The following is a 16,598-nucleotide window of genomic DNA, read 5'->3' on the forward strand; positions in this document are numbered from 1 at the left end:
ACATGGAAGCGAAGCTGTGCCTCCAGCAGCGAGTCCTGCAAAGGCCAGAGGGGTCCCTCCCGCTCTTCCCCTGGGAAGGGGGGCAGAGGCGCTTGCGGCTTATTGTCGTCATTTAGGGACACACCTGTGACAGTTCCCAAGTGGGAGCACGTAGCCCCTGAGAGGGACTAGGATACGCCGATGAGCTCAGGTTCGGGTCAGAGGGAAGGAAGTGGTCGTTGGGGGCCTGGAATGAGCAGAAAGAACACAGGGAAGTTATTCCAGAATCATAATTTTTTTTAAAAGAAGAAGAAGAATGCTTACAAAGGTCATCTGTAATGGAACCCTGACGGGTGAGGGTGGCTGATGCTGACCAAGGCCGGGCTCCACTGCAGGAGACCGACACGCACACCAGTGACGCCTCCCCAGGGAGAGGCGGCCACAGCCCGTCTTCGAGCCGAGGAAGCTGTGGCACAGAAGGCGGGTCCTGGGCGAGTCCGATCGGGCAGGGAGAACCTGGTGAATGACAACTATAAAGCGAGGAGGTGGTGGTACAATAAATAAAAACAGTTAAATACCCTCAATAAATATAGAGTCGGAGTTTGCCACACAATACAGAATATGTTGTTCATGGAAATTAACCTAAACCAGAAAAATAAAGCAGAAAAAAATACACTTCACAGATTTAGAAAAAGAATGTTTAAGCCCAAAATTAGCAGAAGGAAGGAGATAAAGTTCAGAACAGAAATTAATAGATAAACAATAAAAAGTTCAATAAAACTAAGAGTTGGTTTCTTGAAAAGATAAGCAAAATTGACAAACATTTAGCTAAACTAAGAAAAGACGCAAATAAAACTGTAAACGGAAGAGGAGACATTGTAACCAGTAACCCCAGAAACCCGCACAGTGAGGCTGCTGCCAGGCCGACGGGCACTCCAGCCCACCTGGCCCCGCCGGCCCTCACGCCGAAGGTTTTCCCTGGCCTTGGTTCCCTGTTTATTTTGGCCTAAAATCTCTTAAACGTTTAAAGTAAAAGCATTTTGTGCAATTGCACGGTGTTTTGGAAAGCGTGATGGGGGGGGACTCGAGAGGTGGGTTCCAGCTGTGCTTCGCCTCTTGTACTGAGACCTCGGACAGGTGGCCTACCTGGGGGACTTGCGGTGAGAGTGCAGCGGCTCCGGGGGGCCTCCAGGTCCCAGGCACCTGCGCTCAGGTGGGAGCAGTTGCCCTTGCTCTGTCCTCCGGTCCCAGCACCGAAGCTGGCCTGGCTGGTAGTGAGAACCGGCTTGCGCCTCCCAGGAGCGCGAATTGCACAGACTTAGCCTGGCCTTTGTCCTGGAGGCTTAGAGTGCCGCTGGCCATAGAAATTCCTTCCTGCTTTCGTGTGTTGTGTTGGAGCCCGAGAGCTGGTGTTTGCGGGGCAGCATGGTCTGTGCAGAGAGCTGAGAGGTGGCCAGGAAGCAAGCCCTGTCTCTGAGCCATCTGCCTGTCACCCTCCCGCAGGCCCAGGTGTCTGTGCCTCCCGCTGGGTCCAGGGAGGCCTCCTTGCTCCTGTTCCTCTTGCGAAGTGTCTCCTGCTCCGGGCGCTCTGAGGGACGGCCCCTCCATGGTCCCTGCCCACTCCTGTGCGCCCCCAGCCTTGCTGGTCTCGGGGCTGAGCCATCCCAGGGCCTGCCCAGCCGGAGTGGAGGAGACGCAAGGCCTGGGAGCCTGGAGGAAGCAGTGTCTTTGGAGCTGTCTCTGAGGTGCGTTAGGTCCTGTGACCTCCTGTTGCCATCTACCCCGGCCCCACCATCTCCGGACCTGAGCCCTGGGGCCCTGCACCCCGGAACCGGCAGCCTGAGTGTGGGGCATCTGGGCTCGGTGGGGTCGAGGCCCCCAGCCTGGGTGGATGAAGATGAAGGCAATTTGTCATTTAGGAGCTGAGGGAGGCTCCTTGCTGCGGCCCCTCCCCTTCCGCGTGACCTCTGGCCATGGCCACAGACAGAGAAACAGGGAAAGGCTTCCCGAACAGCTTAGGAAGGGCTTGTCTGCGCCTGAGTGCAGGCTGCAGCCGCCTGCCGCGGCGCGGCCCCCCCGGGAGTTGAGTGGGAAAATAGGGATCCTGGGGCCTCCAGTGTTTGTGTGGGGGAGCGTGGGAGGACGGGATGGGGTCAGATCTCCCCGGGGCGGGGGGGGGGGGGCAGCTCTGTGCTCACTCCGTGTGTGCGACCCCATGTCCTGGGAGCTACGGCGGGAGGGAATCCCCCCCGTGGGCTGTGTCCGAGCTCCCGCCCAGGAGGGACCCGGAGCGGGTCGCCGGTGGGGACCAGGGCGGGTGGAGGGGGACAGGGCGGAAGAGAGCTGTGTCTTTAAGACTGTGCGGTGGTTATCCGTACTTTTCTCTCCTGTGAATGGGTTTTGCTGTAAATTACAGCTCTGCCCCTGGTCCCTTGGGTCAGAAGAACTGGTCTCCAAACAGAAACCGCTCCGATTGGCGCCCTGCGCTTCCCTCCCAGCCCCTTCCTAATTGAAACCAAATGTGCGGCGTGCTGGATGCTGGGAGCCTGGCGCCGGCCCAGGAATCCTCAGAATGCGAGGTTTCTCGCAAAGGCATCTTGCATCAGCCCCGTGGATGTGCCGCCGCGGCCGCCGGCTGAGCGGGCGGCCTTCACACCCCGCTCGGCTCTCCCTCCGGCCGGACCGGGACCACAGCTCCGTCCTCGGCCTCTGCCCGCAGCGCGCACTCCTGGATGAGCGTAAGTTCCGCGTGGTTTTTTCTTTCCTTCGTTTCTTTCTTTTCCGCAAACGAGAGCTTTGACTGTGCTTCTGGCGTCTCCGGAAGAGTTTACAGAGGAGGCCGGAGGCGTTTCTTCAGGTGGGGCCGGGGGCCGCGGGGCGGCTCCCGGAATCCAGGCCTCCCTGCTCCAGGCGCTGGGCTCTGGTTCCAGGGAAGGTCGGCAGAGCTGCGCCGAGGGCCAGGCAGCCACGGGCCAGGCAGCCGCGGCGGTGGAGGCAGGCCTGGACGCGGAGCCCGGCCCCGGCTGGCGGAGGCGCTGGGCGGGAGCGGGGCTGGCACTGGCCTTTGAGGCCCCAGTTTGAGAGAGGATGTTCCCTGGTGCTTTGTTTTGGGGGCAACTCGGGCAGAGGGGTGCCTCGCCCCGAGGTTCTGTGGCGGGGCCTGCGTGGACGCGATGGGAAAGCCCGCTGCCGTCCTGGTCCCCGCGCCGGCCTGGCGACGCTGCCTTTGTCCCAGGACTTGGGGCTGTTTGCCTTGTTGGCTGTGGGACCTCTAAGTCGTGGCCGAGGCTCAGGAGTCCCATCGACAGGAAGGAGCCTGTCCAAGGGCGGCCGCCGCCAGCCATTTCAGGCGGGAGCCCTGCCGGCGGCGGGGCCTCAGCACCATTTTGCTGCTGCCTGGCCGCAGCGCCCTCGCAGGAAGACGCCCTCCCAGGAAGACGCCCTCCCAGGACGTCGGGGCCTGAAAGGCACTGGTGTCACCTGGCCTCGCCCGGGGCTGGGGGAGAGCTGGCCTGCGTGGGGCCTCTGCTTCCCGTCCCTCTGGCCCAGCTCCACGGAGCCACTGCGGGCAGCACGGTCGGACCCCGTCAGTGAGCAGGGTGCTGAGGGTGTGGTGGGGCATGATGTCTGTGGGTGCCCTGGGCTGTGTGTGGACACAAGACAGCGACCCCCAAGTGTTCACAGCACCCCAGGCTCCGCTCAGAGCTCCGCTGGTCACGGCTCCTTCTGCAGGGGGCGGCCCAGGAGGGTGAAGAGGGGAGCTGGGGGCCAGGTGCTTAACCGCAGTAGTAAGTCTGACAGCCGTGCTGCCCTTGCTGTCTGCATTTTCTAGCGGCCAGGGCCCAGCACAGCAGGTGTACAAATGATGCGATGTTGTCTGCCTGGGAAATGCTCACTCACCATCGTCTGGTCCCCATAGAAGAGCCTCGTCCTCTCGGGATGAGGACTCAGACCTGTGCCCGAGTCCCCAGCAGTGCGCCCGCCGCGCGGCTCTGAGAAGGCGCTGGGCGGCCTGGCGGCGGCTCATTCTGGGGCTCCGTGAGCGCCTCCGGCCTGCAGAGCCTGGGAGAGCCGCTGGCTCGGTGGGTGCCCCGGCCGGCACCCCTCCGACCCCTGGTCTGTGCGGGTGGCAGCCGCGCCTCGTGGTGCTGCTGCTCCGAGAGGTCCTGGACGTGGCCGCGCCTGAAGGCTCTGCAGGGCCTGCACCCCCAGTTCAGTGGGTGGTCATGTGAGCAGCCTCGGCCAGGAGGAGTGTGCCGGCCGGAGGGCGTGCGCTTGGGCGTGTGACTGACAGGGTGGCCTGTCTCCGTGGCCACCTCCTTGATGGAAGCCATCCCTGCTCGCGGTCAGTGTCCCCAGGTTTCTATCTGGGCCCGTGGCTGGCGTGGCCAGGACCCCTCCCCCAGCTGTGCCCGCGTCCCTGCGGGACCTGCGTCCCTGGTTGCTCCTCTGCGTGTTCCCGACGCAGCGTCCGCCGTGTCGCTTTGCACAGCGGGGTCTGAGGCGCTGGCACCTCCAGTGTCTTTGGGGAATTGTTGATATTTGGTTCCAAAAAGTATCGAAACAGCCGCGACGGGAAAGTGGGAGCCTTGCTGCCTGCCCCCCGCACGCTCGGCGCTGGTCTCGCAGCGCAGCCCGGCGCTGTGCTGGGGACGGCGCTGCCTGCGTCCGGGCCCCGGGGCCCCTGAGGTCTCGGCAGGCCCATCAGCTGTTGTCACCCACGAGGTCCTGAATCCGCTCAGCCACCCTGTGGGTGCAGCTCCCTGTGGTGGATGCATGGTGCTGGGTGGGCAGGTGACCGCGTGGGCGTCCACACCACGCCGTTTCCTCGCCAGACCCCGGCACCCCCTGCCCTGCCACCACCCACTCTTCCCAAGGCAGGGGCTACCCCTGGCCTCTCCCAGGCCCGGAAGTGGATGAGAGTGGGGGCCCCTGAGTGTGTGCTCACCCCTGACTACCCAGGCACCCCTTCTCAGGAGTCAGCTCCTCAGGGCAGTCAGCCGTACCAGGTCTGCCCTCCACCAGGGCCCCGCATATTCCCCCCGGCACGGGCACCTCCCCCGCACGTGGGCACCTCCTCCACTGCCCATCTCTGCCTGCGGGGCCTCCACCTTCGCTGGCATCACAGGCCCCTGGAGCTCTGTAAACAGGCAGATCCAGGCGCCACCCCAGACGGCCAAGGAGGATGCGTATGCCCGGTGACCAGGGCACCTGGACCGAGCCGCCCCCTCGGTGACCTGGTGGGTGTCCTGCCTCATGTGGGGGCCTGGAGGACCACGCGGGGTTTCGTCTTCATCTCAAGGATGGACTCAGAGTGGAGAACGTGGTCTTGGGAAGGACGCGCCTCCGGCCAGACCCTCGCGGCCCGGGGCCAGCGAGCAGGAAGCACAGGCCGGTCCGTCAGGGGACTTCCCGGGGCGGGGGCCAGTCTCCCTTCCTGTCCTAAACGACGTGGCCAGAACTAGACAGGTTTGCATGCCTGTGGCCAGAAGGAAGCTGCGTGGATGTGGTGTTTTCTGCTTCACTCCGTCCGAGGTTAACGGGACTCACTCCTGTTCGGCAGCAGGTTCAGAGCATCGACTAAGGGCGGGTGCCAGCCCCGCTTCTCAGACCCCCTGTTCCGCCTCGGGCTCCCTTCTACGCTCTGCTCCCCTGTGCCCGGCTCCATCCTCAGGCAGCCACGTTCTCCATGCTCAAAATCGCTCCTCCTTGCTTGTCCCGGGCTCTATTCTGGGTCACGTGCCCTGTCATGTGCGGCTGGGGCTGCCCATCGCGCTGAGCTCTCACCATAACTCGGCTATGGAAATGGTCCCCTTCTCTGAGACGAAGTTATGTTTCCAGAGTCAGCTCAGTCTGCGCCTGCCCCCCGGCCTCCCCTGAGCCCTCGGTGGGGGGCTCCTCTCACACCTGCAGGGCCGCTCTCCCTCGTGGAGCAGGGGACCCAGTGTCCCGAGACCTTTTCGGGGAATCCACAGGTCACCGCTGTCTTCATAGCGGCACTAGATGCTCTGCCTCTCTCTCTCTCTCTCTCTCTCTCTCTCTCTCTCTCTCTCTCTCTCTCTCTCTCTGCCACGAGGTGACGTGACATTCACTCTCGCAGCAAATTGAATCCAGAAGCAGCAGAGACTCCTGTGTCCCAGTGCCACCCTTCTCGCTAAAAACTTCTGAAAAGACGTATTTTTAGAAAAAGTCATTATTTATGTTACCACGCAGTTGTCATTTCACTGTTCCTAAATGACGAGCGCGCAGTCCTCGTGTCTTCTGCGTTGATGGACGTCACGAGCAGAGCCTCTGGACAGCCTGTGGGCCCGGTGGGTGTGGGGCCAGGAGGGGAAGAAAAGGGGATTGAGGCTGAGTCGTCCACGTACTCTCCACCCGTCTCGGGCCCAGGGCCGCACCCCAATTAGAGGTCAGTTCTGGGGTCCCGGCTAAGGGGGACGGCCCGGCCCCACAGGGCGCGGGATGCGGGACCTTTCCCGTCCCCTCAGGACCTGCCCGGACCTCTGGTTCCCGCGTCCACCTGGGTCTCTGACATTGCCATGTCATTTATTTAAAGTTGCATCTTACACAACAGCTGCCGGTGGTTTAGGGGGAAATACTGACCGGAACCACTACCAGCAGCATGACCGCCAGAGCCCGCGAGAGGCTCAGAGGCCTCAGTACTAGGAAGCCTGGTCCCGGCGGCTGCTGCAGATGGATACACCCCTTACCTCCCTGTTTCCATGTCGGCGGCTGGTCAGCAGGTCGGTCTGGGTCTGCGACTGTCAGTCAGCGGGCCCTGCATGCAGCGCTGGACTGTCCGTCAGCGGGCCCCGCGTGCAGCGCTGGACTGTCCGTCAGCGGGCCCCGCGTGCGGCGCTGGACTGTCCGTCAGCGGGCCCCGCGTGCGGCGCTGGACTGTCCGTCAGCGGGCCCCGCGTGCGGCGCTGGACTGTCCGTCAGCGGGCCCCGCGTGCGGTGCTGGACTGTCCGTCAGCGGGCCCCGCGTGCAGTGCTGGGACTGTCAGTCAGGAGGCCCCGCGTGCAGTGCTGGGACTGTCAGTCAGCAGGCCCCGCGTGCAGTGCTGGACTGTCCGTCAGCGGGCCCCGCGTGCAGTGCTGGGACTGTCAGTCAGGAGGCCCCGCGTGCAATGCTGGGACTGTCAGTCAGCAGGCCCCGCGTGCAGTGCTGGACTGTCCGTCAGCGGGCCCCGCGTGCGGCGCTGGACTGTCCGTCAGCGGGCCCCGCGTGCAGTGCTGGACTGTCCGTCAGCGGGCCCCGCGTGCAGTGCTGGACTGTCCGTCAGCGGGCCCCGCGTGCAGTGCTGGGACTGTCAGTCAGGAGGCCCCGCGTGCAGTGCTGGGACTGTCAGTCAGGAGGCCCCGCGTGCAATGCTGGGACTGTCAGTCAGGAGGCCCCGCGTGCAGTGCTGGGACTGTCAGTCAGGAGGCCCCGCGTGCAATGCTGGGACTGTCAGTCAGGAGGCCCCGCGTGCGGTGCTGGGACTGTCAGTCAGGAGGCCCCGCGTGCGGTGCTGGGACTGTCAGTCAGCAGGCCCCGCGTGCAGTGCTGGGGCTGTCAGTCAGGAGGCCCCGCGTGCGGTGCTGGGACTGTCAGCAGGCCCCGCGTGCGGTGCTGGGACTGTCAGTCAGCAGGCCCCGCGTGCAGTGCTGGGGCTGTCAGTCAGGAGGCCCCGCGTGCGGTGCTGGGACTGTCAGTCAGGAGGCCCCGCGTGCGGTGCTGGGACTGTCAGTCAGGAGGCCCCGCGTGCGGTGCTGGGACTGTCAGCAGGCCCCGCGTGCAGTGCTGGGACTGTCAGCAGGCCCCGCGTGCAGTGCTGGGACTGTCAGTCAGGAGGCCCCGCGTGCAGTGCTGGGACTGTCAGTCAGGAGGCCCTGCGTGCAGTGCTGGACTGTCAGGAGGCCCCGCATGCAGTGCTGGGGCTGTCAGTCAGGAGGCCCCGCGTGCAGTGCTGGGACTGTCAGCAGGCCCCGCGTGCAGTGCTGGGGCTGTCAGCAGGCCCCGCGTGCAGTGCTGGGACTGTCAGTCAGGAGGCCCCGCGTGCAGTGCTGGGACTGTCAGTCAGGAGGCCCCGCGTGCAGTGCTGGACTGTCAGGAGGCCCCGCGTGCAGTGCTGGGGCTGTCCGTCAGCGGGCCTCTCGTGCGGTGCTGGGAGTCAGCAGGCCCCGCCTGTGGTGCTGGGACCAGGCTGGGTCCCGGAGTCTGGAGTCTGGAGTCTGGACCTGCGGCCCCGAGGGAGGAGCCCTGTCCTTCGTGCGGCAGAGAGAGGGGCCGTGGCCCAGACGTGTCCGGTTCCTCGCAGTTTCTGCAGTTTTCAGAGCAAAGAGTCAAGCAAGTGGCTGCAAGCTCTTGGGGGGAAGGCTGAGTCCGCAGGGGTTCCTCCTCACTGTCAAGGCTTTCATGGGTTTGCCTGTTCATTATCTGGGGCCACACCCCATGCCTCCTTAGCCACCTTGTGGGAGAAGATATCTCAGGTGCCCTTGTCCCCACAGAATCCTTGAAAGGAATTCTTTCTTCCTTTCCCCTCTCCCCGCGCCCCCTCTCCCTCCCCTCCCTTCCCCACAACAGGCTCCCGATACTGCATTGCTAAGAGGTCTTAGCCTTGCCTCCATGGCATGCATTTCAGAATGAACAATTCGTAGCTACAGTTAACCACTGACCAGAAGTTATTGCAGCTTCTCTATTGCATGAGATCCTCAAACATTAATTATCTGAATCATTCTGCTGTACCTTTCAGAGACTATCATTGTGGTCTTTCCTTCCTCGGCCACTCCATTGTAAGTGACTATTTCCAGAAATTACTACTGTGCTGTCCAAGGCATGTGCTGTGTATGGCCTCGGCCGGGAGCCGGGTCGGAGCCTCCACGGCCCAGTGTCGGACCTGGAAGTGTCCCTGGGCCCCCTGGGGTCTTCTGGCCACGGATCCAGGCTCAGTCCTCCCGAGAACGAGGAGAGAGTGCCACTCCGTGTCCTGCGTGTCATTAACAACAGGTGTTAGCGTCTGACCTGGAACACCGGAGGGAAGTGGCTGAGACAGGCTGGGCCCAGGGCCGCTCCGCGCCCTTGCCAGCTCTCGGAGCCTCAGGGCCTAGGGGACGGTCCGGCTTCTGCACCCTCATCCTGTTCGGGCCGGGGGCTCTGGCCTGGGTCCTACAGCACCAAGTGCTCCTAATGGGTCCGCAGAGCAGTCCTGCCTGGGCCCCTCGGGACGTTACGCTTCTAGGGGACTCAGGCTGAGGCTCAGGTGCCACCTCCTGCTGGTCCCTTCTGTGCCCCCTTCCCTCCAGCGTCCTGTCCCATTCTCTCCCATTTCCTTCTGTGTCTCTGTGGACAGAAGGGGCCACATGCTGACCTGACCAGCTCAGGGGAGGCCTGCATGGAGGCCTTGCAAACTCAGAGACCTAAAGTCACCACAAAGGATGGTCTGAAATTAAACTTTAAAGCAATGATGGTGGGTAGTCACGTCCTAGGCTGGTATCTTCCCTGACAGGGTCAACCTTTACCTTCACTGAGCCTATTGTCTTTTTGCATCTATGATAACATCCCTGTGAAATGTCTGGGTCACTTGTAACTTCCCTTTTCCCGGACCCCTCAGGGCACAGCCTAATGTGCCTGGGCGCCCAGGACAGAGACCACAGGTTCCTTCATTGTTGTTGTCATGTTCATTGTTGGCTGTTAACTATCCTGCACCCACCTAAGTATGTGTCTGTCATTTTACTTTTTATCCAATCCCAGGGGCCCCCCTCTCTCTGCCCCCCACTCCGCTGTGCTTTCTCCCGCCTCTCTATCTATCACCAGTGGATTTCATGTCACCCACCTACGTCCCTCCTTTCAACAATAGATGAAAGACCGCCATTCTCTGGAGCGCAATCTCTGCTTCTCAGCAGTTGTCGACAGTTTGGCTCCAATAAACTCACAAAAATTCTTTACAGGTTTGAGTGTTTTTACATTAACGTCTCTTTGTCTCTCCGCTCCACCTGTCACACTTTCTTCCCTTCACTGGAGGGTGGCTCCTGAGGGCGGTGCCGCTGAGCTGACTTCTCTGTGAAAGGAAGGGCTTCAGTTTCCCCACAGGAGCCACCACTGCATCCGCATCTGTGCCCCACGTCTCTCGTCTCGGGTGGACTTCTGGTCTGGGGTTGGCCTGGTGGGAGGCCGCGCTGGGGTGGGGCTGTGACTGAACAGCCTGAGTGTCGGCTGTCTCAGAGGGTCCCATACGCTGGTGGGAAATGAGACAGTGTGGCCGTCGCTGCACAGACCTCCGTCGGGGAGTTTGGATCTGTGCCCGGTGACCATGGAGGAAGCCAGGCTGGGCAAGCGCATCAGGAAGCGCTGATAATATTTTTGTTGTAAAACTTGACTTTCCAAAGCCCTGGGCAAGTGCGGAAGCCTCTGCCTTCAGGAGGACATACCAGACAGAGCCCTGGGGCAGTGACAGGACTGATGACCCATAGGGCGGGACAGAGGGAGGGTGCCACCCTCCCTGCCGGCAGGAGTGGTCCCGGGGACGCCCCATAAAGGTCACGTCACGTAAGCTGGTCTTTTCCCCATAGTCGAATTTTATGGAGAATTTTCTTTTCTTCAAAGAGGAAATACATTTGTAACTAAAGAAATATCACTGAAGCAGAAACTCCTTGCATTCAATAAAAACTACTAATTCTACGTGAGCAATCTGACCCCAGACTGTAGATCAGCGCCTTTACCCCGTCCGTGCTGTTGAGAGGGTCGCACTGCTCTGGGTCTATTCAGAGGAAACACTCCCAACGGATGACACAGGTCACAGAGACGCAGCCTCAGGGGCGAAGCAGACGCCCGCCCGTGGGCTGGGGAAGGGAGCCGAGGGCCCGCCTTTAAAACCACAGTTCTGAGAATTTTGGATGATACAGTTACTTCAGGTTTTATTCACAAAGTTGTATGAAGGTGGTCAATCAATTATGTAAAGATGCACAGGAAGGACCTTGGGTGAAGGCGGGCCAAGATGCTAACCAGGTGGATGTTTGGGGGACACTCGTTCTTCGTGCCGTGGGTAGTGTGTGACGAGCCTGCCTTCCTTCACGATCAGCAAGGAAAGAAGTTGTGTCATTTCTACAAAAGGGACAACGTCAGGAAGGAGTGTGTGTTGTTCCCAGAGACAGCGCAGCCGGCCTGTCGCCTCCCTTCCTGGGACGCGGAGGCTCTTTGCTCTTGGAAGGTCTGTCCTGCTCCCAGCGGGGTCATCACCACACGTCAGTCTGCGCCCGAGGACGAGAGCTGCTATTCGCGCCTGCTCATCACACGTGGATCTCAGGCATGCGTGGGTCTCCAACACACACGGATTTTGGGCACATGTGGATCTTGGCCACACATGGATCTCAGGCACACGTCGATCTCTTTCTGGCACATGTGGATCTCTGGCACATGTGGATCTCAGGCACACGTGGATCTCAGGCACATGTGGATCTCCCTTGGGCACACGTGGATCTCAGGCACACGTGGATCTCTCTCGGGCACACATGGATCTCTTGGGCACATGTGTATCTCAGGCACATATGGATCTCTCTCTGGCACACGTGTATCTCTGTTGGGCACACGTGTATCTCAGGCACACGTGGATCTCTCTCTGGCACACGTGGATCTCTCTGGCACACATGGATCTCAGTCACCTACATGGACTGGAGATCTAAACCCTTGGTTTTCTGTCAGCATCGTTGAGACTCAAACCCAATTGCGCTCTCTGGCTTCTCTGCCACACTCACTTTCTGCTAAGTCAGAGCCCCTCTCAGAAGCGCTGGGCTTCACCTGGGGCCCAGCTCCCTGTTTCTGACCCTCTCCTCATGCCCAGGGGCAGCACATACCACCCAGCCCAGCAGGCTAGGGGCCCCTTTCCACAGGACAGGTTGACAGTGCTGGGTGGGCACTTCTGGGTCTTGGATGGCACACCTGTGACCTGAGGGCGTGTGACAGCTGGTTGCCACGGCTCCCTGCAGCTCTGAAGCTGGTGGCCTTGTTCTGTCACTGTCCCAGGTGCGCCATTCACCTGTCTGCACCTGCCTTGGGTGCCTGTCGAGCTCACGTTACTTTTCTGCCACGATGTGTCCCCAGCGGTTCTAATTCGCAGCGAGTGTATGGTCCATTGGCCACTCGTACATACCGCCTCTTGTCAAAACCACGGCAAGGACCTATGGATAGTACTGGAATAAAATTCAGCGCCATGGGGAGATCAAGTCAATGTTGGGGAAGAAGGTGCGCCCTTCCCTGGCGCTGGCCTGGGACCACGCAGGGCGAGGGGCATAGAGGCCGTCTACATACAGCGTTTCTGGGAACCTCAGGAAGCCACGCCCGGCCTGCAGCTCATTGCTGTGAGTCTCAGGATTGTTCTTTTCCCCGACCGCAGCCTCCTCTCCTTCAAGTTCCTACAGGCGCCTCTTCCTCCTTTCTCGCGGCAAGCCCTGTGTCCACGTTGGACACAAGAAGAGGTCAGCTGAGAAAGGTGAGGCTGTGCTGACATGCTGCCAGGCCCCACACAGGGCATGCAGGAGGGGGCGTGTCCCAGTGGGAGGAGGGCATGTCCCAGTGGGAGGAGCGTGTCCCAGCAGGAGGGGGCGTGTCCCAGCGGGAGGGGGCGTGTCCCAGCAGGAGGGGGCGTGTCCCAGTGGGAGGAGGGCGTGTCCCAGTGGGAGGAGGGCCTCTGCTGACCAGCCTCACAGTGGGGGTGGCTGAGGGAGGGCCCCTTGTTTACCCTCTGCCTGGGAGCCTTCTCTTCCTTCTGTTAGCTGCAGAGGAGTCTGAGCTGCTTACAGGCAGGAATCTTGCTGGTTCATCTTTGCAGCTCTTTCTGGAACCTACTATGGTGCTAACCGCAGGGTGGGCGTTGGTGCTGGGAAGGATGAGTGATGGAGGACAGGTGCGCCCGAGGGCAGTGGGGGCAGTGTGAACTCGGGTCTGTGGTTGTGGTCAGAGCCGATGACGGGTCATTCATTGCTCAACATATCTTCGGGGGGACCCAGTTCACCCCAGCACTGCTAGATGGTGAGGGGTACCCTGGGTGTAGCAGAAGCCTCGTGGATTTGTAGGAATATGGCAGTCGAGACGGGCGGACCCGTCATGCTTTAAGCGCCTCAGGAAATATGTAGGGAAATGCAGGGGAGTTGCTTTGGGGTTCAAGTGACACATGCCAGGCGCGGGATGGGTCCCTTTACGTGCATTCCTTGGCTCACGCGTGCCCAGAGGCTCTGCGACACAAGGCTGTGTAGGCGCTCCGGGCTCCCCACCCGGGAGACGGACACACGTCTCCTGCAGGAGAAAAAACACAGCACAGAGTGGCCGATGCCCTGCCCTGGTCACCAGCAAGGGGGGCGGGGCTGAGAACCCAGGCGCCTGGCGCTGGGGCAGGGGGACGGCACTGCTGGCTCGGAGAGGAGGGGGCAGCGCAGGGGACAGGTGGCCAGTAAGCGGCGAGGGGGGGGCGGGCGTGGTGACACACACAGGTGGGTCTGGCAGTGCGCAGAGGGCGGGGGAGGGACTGCGGGGGGCAGCGGGGGAGGGACTGCGGGGGGCAGCGGGGGAGGGACTGCGGGGGGCAGCGGGGGAGGGACTGCGGGGGGCAGCGGGGGAGGGACTGCGGGGGGCAGCGGGGGAGGGACTGCGGGGGGCAGCGGGGGAGGGACTGTGGGGGGCAGCGGGGGAGGGACTGCGGGGGGCAGCGGGGGAGGCATGATAACTAGGGATTTGAACAAAAAGAATTGAGATGAGATGATCTGAGACAGGAGAGGGAGAGGAGAACGTAAGACAGCACCGAGTTCTCCCGCAGGAAACCCAGCATTTCCACGGGCGGGTGTCATCCAGGGGCCGCGGGCCAGGCGAGGCGAGAGCTGGGCGAGGCAGGCTCGGTCAGGCCAGGCTGTGGGGGCAGAGGCGGCGGCCGGGCAGAGGCGGGCAGAGGCCCCGAGGCTCCCGGCGGGTGCTGGCCACGTTTTCTTCCCGCGTGTCACGGTCCTTCTGGCCTGTCTGCGAGGCTCGCCTCCAACCCGTCCTCGAGTCAGACCCTCACCGGGGAGTTTGCTGTCCACGCCGGCCTCCTCACCGGGACTTGCTCCCAGGCTCCCATTCTGGTTGCTTCTGGTCGTGTTTGCAAAGCCACCCGCACACCAGTGCTGCACCCACATGTGCCGCATGGTACATGCCGTGGTGTCTTTCCCCACCCCCACTGTGGGGATCTGTTATCTGCGTGCATGTTACCGTACATGTGTTATGACACAGATTCCTGTACACTCTGTTTCCAAATTAACTGACTTCGTGTTTTGATGTTGCTTCTAAGTGGAAAAGACTTAAATAGGCGAGTCCCTCCCTATCGTGTGATGGCAAAGATCAATTCCCACGCTCTCCGGGGGCGGCCTGCCCACACTGACCATGAGTCCTTCGCCCGGGCAGCCACGCTGGCTGGCCCCAGCCTGTCCCCCTGAGACGGAGCCTGCCCCCCTGAGACGGAGCCTGTCCCCCTGAGACGGAGCCTGTCCCCTGAGACGGAGCCTGTCCCCCTGAGACGGAGCCTGTCCCCCTGAGACGGAGCCTGCCCCCCTGAGACGGAGCCTGTCCCCCTGAGACGGAGCCTGTCAGAGACACCCTTGAGCCGGGCTCGTCGCCGGGCGCTTGTGCAGGAGTTCGGGCGCGGAGTGCCCGGACCCCACTGTCTCCACGGCAGTGTCACCGTCACGCACGTCCTCTCGTTCAGCCTCTCACGCCCTGTCAGCTCAGTAATTAGCGATGGAGGTGGTCGTTGTGTGGATGCTACAATGAGCGCAAATGGACTTTCAAACTCTGCCTGGCCCCACCTCTCAGAGAAAAGCCCTGCGTCCTTGCAAGCTTGGGGGGAGGGCCTCTAGGGGCGGCTGTGGGGCTGGCAGCGCTGCCACGGGGCCCTGCTCTGGAGGAGGCAGCCGTCACGCCCGGACAGGCGGCCCCGCAGCGAGCTCCTCTCACCCTGCCGACCCGGCTCCGGCCTGGGGGAGAGCAGGCGCGTCGGTGCCCAGGGACGCACGCGGAGAACTACCGTCTGGCTTTTGTTTCCCTTGTGGCTTGTGGAAGGGTGAGGAGGTGAGGCAAGTCTAGATTCATGGAGTGTGTGCTTCATGTTTGTGTATGGCCAGCTCATTGCCTGCTATCTTCTCTCCGTCTATCTATCTATCATTCTATCACTATCATCTATCGATCGGTCTATCTATCATCTATCTACGCTGGTCCTATTCAGTTACATACCTGACCCCACAGTGAATGATGAGTATTTAGGGTGCACATGCCAAGCATTAGTGGGGTGACGGGGGCCGTTCTTGGGGGTGCGGAGAAGCTACGCCCATGGTGGAGGGAGCATCGGTCCGCCTGCACGGCTTCTGACAGGGGAGCTCCCTGCTGACTCGGGCGGCGACTGTTCTGGAAAGCCTGAGGACTGGCTCCCAGGCGTCGGCGTGGTGTGCGTGGAGGGAGGCCGTTAAAGGCCCTTCGCTTTGGACATGTCCAAGTAGCTGGGAACACAGAGCTGGGGTCAGTGACACGTGTGGACCGACATGTTTCTCCAGTGAGAGCCAGAGCGTGGTCTGCAGGGCAGGCGCCTCGGCTTTCCTCCGCCTGCGCTCGGCGCCGGAGCTGCCTGACCACGCCAGGCCCGTGAGCGTGACCCTGTGACTGAGGCGGCAGCTGAGGCTCCAAGGCTGATGTCTCGCGTGGGGAACCGGCGGTTCCGCGAGATGGGAACCGGCAGCACCTGCCCTGAAATTGGCGCTTGGAACCAAGGCTGCATTCGCACCATAACACCTGCGCGTTCCTTGATTTCAGTCTGTTTGTGGGAAAGCATTTATGCTCCATTTCTATTCACAATTCGAGCTGTGTGTGGGGTCTGAGAATGGAGCCATCCGTCGGGAAGGCTCTGCCGTGACTCACACAGGAGGGCGTCCAGGGTGCGGCTGGCCTCAGTCATTCGAAAGCTGTCCTGGTTGAGCCACTGTGGCCCCAGGACACTGGCTGGAGAAGGCCCAGGAAAGCCTCGGCAGGGAGGTGACGAAGCGTGCCCTTGGCCCTGCCCCGCCCGCTGTGGTGCCAGTGGGTGCCGGCAGGGGAACTGGCTTCTTCACTCTTATCAGTGGGTTGGCACCTGTGCCTTTGCTGCCACTGGGGATGGAGTCCAGCCCCGGGGTCTCCTCACAATGTCCTGCTGACACCTGCCCACTCTGTTGTGACTGGGGTTCCTGACTCGGCCTGGGGAGGCAGTAGTTCTGCGTGTCTCAGCTGGTGTCAGCTGCCCTGGGGGTGGGCCCGTGGCTCCGGGGCCAGTGGCAAGGTGTCCCTGCTCAGACACAGCGAGGGACGTCAGCCCGCATGGGCACGTAGCTGAACCGACAGCGCACGTGAACCCACGTGGATGTGCGGACGCTCTCTCCATTGAGCCAAACCAGCCAAGGCACTGGGCTGGCTGCGAGCTGTCGGTGGTCGGTGGGATTGCTGGAGTGGGTCCTGCACTCACTGCCACCGTCACTCCCAGATGGCAGGCCGTTCCGACGGGGCGCAGGCCCAGGGCACACAGTGGGCGAGGGTGTCCCGGGAGACAGGATCAGCCCTGTGGCCGACATGCCCACTGGGGAGCTAGGGG

General features: G+C 61.9%; 1 protein-coding gene across 1 annotated transcript in view; it reads left to right on the forward strand.

Moving 5' to 3' along the window:
• The first annotated feature begins 2,427 nt into the window (after nt 1-2,427).
• The window catches only part of DDR2 (discoidin domain receptor tyrosine kinase 2), a 71,544-nt gene continuing 57,373 nt past the window's right edge, over nt 2,428-16,598 (forward strand). Inside the window, exon 1 of the mRNA XM_036343406.1 lies at nt 2,428-2,717. The gene's annotated coding sequence lies outside the window, so the exon portion shown is untranslated. The remainder of the gene's footprint in view (nt 2,718-16,598) is intronic.

The sequence above is a fragment of the Myotis myotis genome, unplaced genomic scaffold (assembly GCF_014108235.1).
Source record: "Myotis myotis isolate mMyoMyo1 unplaced genomic scaffold, mMyoMyo1.p scaffold_m19_p_18, whole genome shotgun sequence".
NCBI lineage: Eukaryota > Metazoa > Chordata > Mammalia > Chiroptera > Vespertilionidae > Myotis > Myotis myotis.